This window comes from Zonotrichia leucophrys, chromosome 1A, assembly GCF_028769735.1.
Source record: "Zonotrichia leucophrys gambelii isolate GWCS_2022_RI chromosome 1A, RI_Zleu_2.0, whole genome shotgun sequence".
Classification (NCBI taxonomy): domain Eukaryota; kingdom Metazoa; phylum Chordata; class Aves; order Passeriformes; family Passerellidae; genus Zonotrichia; species Zonotrichia leucophrys.
This window is the reverse complement of record NC_088170.1, coordinates 22,553,376-22,561,891: the sequence shown is the minus strand read 5'-3', so window position 1 is coordinate 22,561,891 and position 8,516 is coordinate 22,553,376.

Here is an 8,516-nt window from a genome sequence, read left to right as displayed (position 1 = left end):
TAAATACATGTCATGCCACGCTGGTTCCTATTGCTGTCTGTGTATGAATGCTACACAGCATGCATGAAAATGTCATTTCTATGACATACCTTGCAGTTCTGTACAAATCACAGTGCAGATCTGGATAGTATGCAAATACTGAAAAACTTTGGCTGCTCCTATTAATATATTCAAACTAATTTGCTAGCATAGAGAGAAATAATAATTCCAAAACCAGAGGCATTAACTAAGTAGGTGCTCTGTGTAAGACAAAAATTCCACTTCAAAAAGCACAAAAATAGATGGCAATCTCAAAGAAAAATGCCATATGATAATTGCTATCCCTCTGGTTTTGAATGTAGACTGGATATTCACTGAAGGGCTTTGATATACAGATTAATCTACATTCCCTCCAACTGAACTTGGCTTTCTTCATTAAATGCCACCCAGCTGAATTTTGTAATCAAAATTAAGAAGTAGCTTTTCAACATTTTCAGAGGGGTTGAAGATCATATTACTCATGTTCAGTGGAAAATAATGACACTACTCCTAAAGAAATATAGAAGTATTTGCAATATCAAGACCCTTAATATCTTCTTTTCTTACCTTTACAAAATAGAAATGCTTAAAACACACATTGAAGAGCTTGGATTGGTATAAACACCAGCAGTAACAGGGTGTTTTACATCAAGTTGTACCGGAGGCTTTCAAACTCCATTTAATCCTGAGAAAAATTTATTGCTATTGCAGGTTTCAATTATTGGCAACAAGGGTTTCTCAGCTAATGTTGACAAGGAAAATCCATTTTCAGTACAATTACAGAAGTATTGGCAGAGACATGGGAGATTATGTGCCATCACATGTCTTGAAAAGGTGCTGAAAATGCTTTTGTTCTGTACACGGCAGGATTAAATAATTTTTTGTCTGTCTGGCCTCTGCTGCTTCTCTAACATCACAGTAATTAGGATAAATGAACTCCCATTTGACCCTCTTCAATGCCTGTGGTACATAAACCCAACCCATAAGATAACACAAGTATTACACTTAATCCCCAGTTCAGCAGAGCACTTAAATGTATATTTTGAGACCCGATTTAAAGGTATGTTTAAAAAGAAACATTTCTTAATGGCACTGGTGAATTGGGGCCTTAACAGGCTTTCACGGTCACTGCTCGAGGAAGCCATGAGTTAATGTAAATCCTTGGGGAGCAGCACTTCTTCCACACCTCACACCAGCAGCACAGCTGTACTGCCCAGCAAGCTCCGTCCCACGGCTCTCGACATCCAGGCACTGCTCCACGGGGTGGCGAGATGCACAGAGCACTGCACAGCCACACATGGAAGCAGAAAATCCCAAACACAAACCCAGAGAAAACTCTCACACCAAAGGCACTCTCCAGCAAACATTCTTTTCTTTGGAAATCTATTTTAATGTAGTCAGTGTCAGGATACCTCGTATTGTATAAGCAAACATTTTTATAAAGTCTGACACAAAATGGGAGTGCCAATATTTATTTGCCAATTAAGGCTTCTGCACTATTTTTCTTAATATAAAGTAGAACAGCTCATTCCATGAGAATATCCACCTATTTCAAGCAAGCTTGGGTGAAGAAACTGAGGCACTGGGTACCTCTAGAAGCCTTCATCGCTCCGTAGGAAGGAAAGGACCAGTATTTCACATATGCCAGCATGGTCTCAGGAAAATTACTTTCACAGACAATAGCCATCAGCACAGAAAGGCATTGAATGAAGTAAAGAGTCACTTAGGTAATTGTGTTATGAATTTGAATGTAACATTGCCTGATGACAATACAGGAAAAAAATACTATAAATGAAAACTTAAATTCAAATGTAATGGCTTTGAACATTTTCTATAGCGTACCCAATGCAAATTGGTTTTTAACCATAAATAAATGTTTTGTGGATAAAGCCTGTAAGATCTGCTGGCAAAGATGCATGGTCAGAGCTATAAATATGTGGGAAAATCTAATAGTTCAAATTTACTCCAAAGGTCATCCGGAGTATAAATGTATTCTCAGAAAAATTATGCAGAAATTTTATCATTCTCTTCTTCACATGGGCTGAGATTGCAGGAAATAAGTAAGTCCTCACAAAATATAATGACAGGAAGAGAAAAATGCCTGTGCTGTGACTGAATCCAGTTTCTTCTAACAAATTATTATGTGCTCTGTGACATAAATTCCAACCATTAATCACTTCCATAGGCATGAAGCCAGAAGAATAGCACTATTAAGACCAGTTTCAGCTAACCCCTGAAATATTTTACTTTTGAAAAGGTTGCATTTTTCTAGACAAAGGAGGTTTACATGCAGCTTGGCAAGAAGTTAATGTGAAAAGGAAAAGCCAAAACAAAATCAGCTTACAACTGCAAAGCTTTGACTTCTGAATGAAATGGTTTCTTCATAGGTTTTGCCTATATATAAGCCAGGAAACATATATAATCAGTGAGTTACAGTGCACAGATGTACTTAAGTCTTGTTAATGTGGGATGCAACTCCTCTATCCTAAAAGGAAAATATTTAGTCATTTACCTCACCAACATCCAATACTTGGGCCACAAGGAACATACAAGAACTGTGTGTGCTTGCCAGATCAAAATATAAGAATAAACCTATACCACACAAGGTACCAAAGACTTTTCTTTTTCCTTTGCTTGCAGATGGGCACAAGGTCCCAGGACAGATCTTGCAGTGGGAGTGTTTCCAGGACGGCTATAAGAGTTCCATTTCACATTCTTGTCCATAATGAATGGGAATAAGCTACACTTTGTGGGAGTACATATCTCCTAATTAGCACCATTTCCTCTGAAATTATATTTTAATTAAACAACCTTTAACAGAAATCAGACTGATAGCAAGTCCCCCGCAAAACGAGCACACAAAAAAGCCCCTGCCTCTTCAGCTGCAATGGCAGAGAGCTTAGATTCTCTGTCGTGGCTGTAAAATTCAAGACAGCACCACATAACAAAGCCCAAGAAAATTATTACAGGATTTCCGTATGTACATAAAGTAAATAAAAGCATGTGCAGATACTTCCCATCCTCCTATATCTCAATAACACTAGCCAATGAGCTATTAATAACATTTTTGACAGCAAGAGGCAACTTAACTTTCACTTCTTTTTTTGTTCTATACTAAACATTTATCCCAGGGAGTGGAATTTAAGTAGATATTGGGCATGTAAGGTTTTACACAGAAAGCTGAGCATTATTTATCATCCATTTATAGAATATTAACAGCTTCATGGTTCTTTTCCCCTTTTTTTGTCACTGATATTACACACTTTTTTCACTGCTGTGTCCACAGAATTAAAACTAGTAAATGAAAAGAAAATGGTACAAGGATGCTGAAGGTGAGCTCTGGGACTATGAAGCAGAGAGAAAAGTGTGTCCCTCTCCCATGGGATTTTCCTTCTCTCCAGATAGCACAGCTCAGAGCAGTGATGCCATGATGGAGCACCAGCACTGCTGGGGACTCACCATCCGTGAAACCCGCTGGAGACACGTAGGAAACTTTCTCTTCTGTATTGCTGCATTTTGGTGCTCTTCCATCTCTCCACTGCTTCAATCTCCCCAAATAAAGTTTGCAATAAAAGCTATAAGAAGAATGAAGTGGCAATGCATTTCCTAAGAAGAACCAAATGCTAAGCAATAAAGCAATGCAAACCCAGCATTACTGATGTTCATTTTTTAAATACTGACAGAAGTACAGCATATCCTCTGACAGATTCTCTGTCCTTTGTGTGTCTAAACCATGGTACTTCACAAAGTCTCATATTAGCCTACTTTTTCATCTGTGTCACAAGAGTGATGATGCTGAGTTGGTAATAGACTTATCAGGAAAAACAAAAATTTAACTTTTTTGATATTTAAAAATATTGTGATTTTAAAATATTATTCTAAAAACATTTTACATTTGAAAGCAATACGTATTTTTATATATTTGCCCACTTTCTATATTGTCAGAAACCTGATTGGGGTTTTCTTAATCAAGAGTTTTTCACATAAAACACATTAGGAAAACACACAGGAAAACACAGTGCCAGAGTTAATTTTTATTCATTAAAGTAGATTTATCCTTTGTTACTTCAGGAAGGTGAAAAATGTGTCCTATCAGTTGGACGGGAAACAGTGATATGCATTCTAGTGCTTAGGCTGATGCAACCTAAGAGATGACACTACAGTTTCACTCCAAAATAGAACTGTGCCAAAGTCAGTCTGTATATAGAAATACCATCAATGATACTATAAATAGTCTCATCATAATGATAGATTGCTGAATTAAAACATGTCTAAAGTCACAAAAATGCAACAATTTTATATTTGCTTTCTGTTGTGTGAAGAAGTCACAAACTTTGCAGATGCAGAATGTCAGTAAGCATCTGAAGGAAAAATCTGCATTTGTATTCTGAGAACTCAAAGGCAGTTAACAGGAGTTTTGTAATTTATTGCCATCATGGGAATCATAACTTTCAGGAAAGCCTGTGAGTTTCTCAAACTATATTCCCAGCATCAACCTATTTACAGAAAGAATTTCAATGAGAATTACAATTATATGTGGGGCTGATGAAAAGCATCTTTTCCCACATTGGTGCTGCTAGAAAATGCCAGTCAAAGCATATTTCAGTATTTCCTATTTTAATGACGAGATTTGGGAATGCATACACACTGTTTCCAAAAAATAAAAAGAAAAGAAAGAAAGACAGAAATTGCTGAGTTTTATACATTTCATCACTTACCTTAGTGTCTTAATGTCGATACAAAATTCAGCATATCACAGCCAACTAAAAACATGAGTTGGTGAATACTTATATTGCACATTGGCCTCTGGAAAACTCTTGTCTACCATCAGTCATATCACTACAAAAATTGCTGCAACTGGTCTCTCAAACACATCTGTGTACTCAAAGTCCTGCTTCTACACACCTCTCTTTAAAATTATTTGGGTCATTTATGCAGTTACTGTATTTCTAGAGTGCTTAGCAAACACAACACTGCCAAAATGCCATTAACACAAACTTCAATTAGATGAATGATACTCTCTACTTCCCAGGAACACAGGATACAAAGAATGTTTAAGTAACATTTTCTAGTACTGCAAATTTTACACCTGTTTTTATATGAGAAAAATAAAACCATCATGAAGTCAGAAATTTTTGCTCCTCTTAGCTCATCAATAAAATCATATCCATTTGAAAATGTTCCAGATGTGCATTTTATATGGAGGAGCTCTGCTTTGGATTTATTCCCCAAAAATAATAAAATCTGACAGGACTGACACCTTCAGCTGCCTCTTAAGTGCTTCCACAGTGTAAGCACAGCAGTGCACCACTCAGCAACATACAAATTTCATAGAAATGTGAAGAGAAAAGCAATGTGATTTTGAAGAAAGTTTAAGGGAGAATTCACCATCCAGATAACACTTAATTTCTGTCTTCCATTCCACTCAGGACATAGATGCAGATACAGCAATTTTCAAAGTATTTTGAGACTGAGGCTGCATTTCCATCTCTGGCCAAAAGTCCTAAGAAGCCAAATATGAAATATATTTTTCCAAACATGTATTTCTGAGACTGGCAGAGAAATATTCCAACTTCTGGCACCACAATATTGTTGGGCACCAGCTGGTCCTGTCACACACATTGAGCCACATACCTTTTACACTGGTACCTTGTATGTAACAGAGCTCCAGCCTGCTGTTATTTTATAATATTGTCCCAACCCTTAACACCACTGAAGGACTAATTTATGCTCCAAGTAACGTTTGAATATGATAGCCACAAGGGAAATAGTTGGGTCAAATGTTACCTGAAACTGGGATTCCATAATTAGCTTAAGCTGCTGGAATGCAGGCTGCCACCAACCGTCGTGTGCCCATTGCCTTCCTCTTGTGAGCACAAACAGCAGCCCACCAGAGTTCAGCTCATACTGGTTATGATCTACACATTGAGTTACTCAGTATGAATTTACATGAAAATGTGATTGTCTGTGAAAGTTTATCTTCAGAAATGTCTGCTCCTGAAATTCTTCAGGATGAGCTGCTGCACTTCCATCCACGCTCCTTCCAATGTAGCTTAATATGCAGTTTTTATACAAATCCTTGTAGAAAAATCAAACAAGAGAACCAGTTTAGGCAACAGTAAAGTTCTAAATGACTCCCAAGTCTATGAAAACTGCTAAAACTCCTGCTTAATGTTGGCTATCAAAGTGAGACTGTAAATCCCACCTTTTGAGGAAGAACGTCCAGCTCAAGCAATCTCAAGTTCTGCCCCATTACACACCCTCAAAAAAGTACACAAATCTTCAAGATAATCAGTGTAGCCATGTGTATTGCAAAGCAATCCAGAAAAACAGCAGTGTGACTATTGGGCAAGAGAGGTACATTTCCCCTGCTCTAATGCAAGAGACACACACTAGGCACAGAAGACTTCCACAGGGAAACTCTCCACTGATTTGGAAAATCCAGTTTGCACCAGCAGCCCTAGGAGTTAAAGCTCCTACTGTGTGCATTTGCTTGTATTGAAGAAACAGACCCTGAGGCATGGTGTAGGGCATTTGAATATTTTTTTTTTCTTTTTTCCCTAATTTGTGAGAGAAGCTTACTCTGAATTTGGGGAATTTTCTGGGCTTTTTACCTGAAATTACTTGTATCCCAGCCATGTAAAATCAGGTATCTCAGTATTGCTTTATACTAGGGCAGAGGAGTCCTCAGGCCGAGATCCAGTACCTAGAAAATACCTTGGAAGTGATGCTCCAGAAACTAGTTGACAGATTTCTCGCTCCTTTTGACTGTTATTCTTGAAAAAGGAGAAATTGATATTTGAATATAAAGGTAGAGGTTCCCCAAAAATCATAAAGTTGAAGTCTCATAAAGAACTATTAATTATGTTCATACTTTGTCACATCTATTGTTCTCTTCAGAAGCCTCACAAAGATGATTAAGGAGAATCTTGCCCCAGCTGTGATTTTCAGCAAAGTGGTAGCATCTAAAACATGCCTGCTAACTTTGGACATAGTGTTTTGAGGGAACAGCAGAACAGTTGGTGAACAATTATAGGTTTTGGCCAGTAATCAAAAAACACCATTAAAAGGGTTCAATTGCAATTACAGTTATTTTCTTGGCAGGTATTAATGAATGTGTTTAATATTTTAGTGGAGATATTAGATTTCTAATTAGATTAGATGTCTAACACCAAGTATTAGATTTAAAGAATCAATCACTTTAATGGCTGACTCATTAAGATGCAGAGTCAACTACCTATGAAAATAATTTTAAAATCTATTTTCCTCAGGCAAAGATCTGTAAAAAAAAAAAAAATCAGTATTGAATAACTGGATTAGGATGCAAACAAATGCAGGTGTGCTCCAAATGATGCATGCTGCAGAATGCTCAATAAGATCTCACACATGAAAGTAGGCCAAGTTTGGTGATTTACAGTAGAAATTTACCTGGACACTCAATTTCTTAGCATAACTAATATTACTATGTAATTCTGGTTGCCTTTCTGCATGCTTAGTGTTACGTATCTCTGAAACAGCCTTAAAAGCAAACATTGCTGTTAAAACATCTTCCTTTAAATTTAAGTTGATTTGACCTGTCAATTTGATGTGGCTCTGCTTTCCTGAAAAGCAAAAGGTTATGTCTCAACATGGATTTTCCTGTCCCCTTTGTTTACATAAGTTAGATACGTCAGTCTTGGAGGGTGTCATGATCCACTCTACAAGCAGGGAGTTGTGATGGTTCGTTTTACTGATCTCAGAGTGCAAAAAAAACAGCACGAAAGGATTTCAGTATTAATTAAAACAAATGCACCTGTTATTGAATGACCACAGCAAATGCGATAGAGGGATTAAGGGAGAGAAAAAGACAGAGAAAGAGATAGAGAGACAGAGTGGGGTTATAGCTACCAAATGGAGAGATGAAGTCCTTTGCAGTCCAGCCAAGGATCTGCCTGTTAGGTCAAGAAGATATCAAAATCTCTAGCTAACTCAGAGGTTTTTATTTTGATAAGTCTATTGAAAATTTTGAAGGGTGGGAAACAGATACAATAAAGAATAGATGTAACAGGTAGTCCATGTTCTCAGCAGTAAGCAAGAGCCATTGTGTTCTTGGTCCAGCGATCAGGTAGTGCTTGGCAAAATCTCGCTTTGGTCAGGTCGGCTCTCCCCTTCCCCCGTGTTAGGGATTTTAGTCTCAGTCCTTGGGAGGGGGGAACCTTCGATATAGGGGTCTCATGTCTCAGTCCTTGAAATGGGGCTTCATCCATCTCAGTCCATCTGTCACAGTAGTTGAAAAGCAGATGAGGGATTCTCAGTAGGGGACCACCAAAGGTTCCCCCAGAAAGACCATTTGGCCAAGAGGCGGAGGAAATTCACGAGCTATTGGAGCAGGAACCATGAAGCAGGTGCAAGCATTCAGGGCAAGTCATCTCCCTTTCCCAGGCTCAGTGTTCCATGGCAGCAAACACACCTGCAAACAATAGCTTGGCAAACCAGTAGGGTTCTCAGGATCTTGGTGA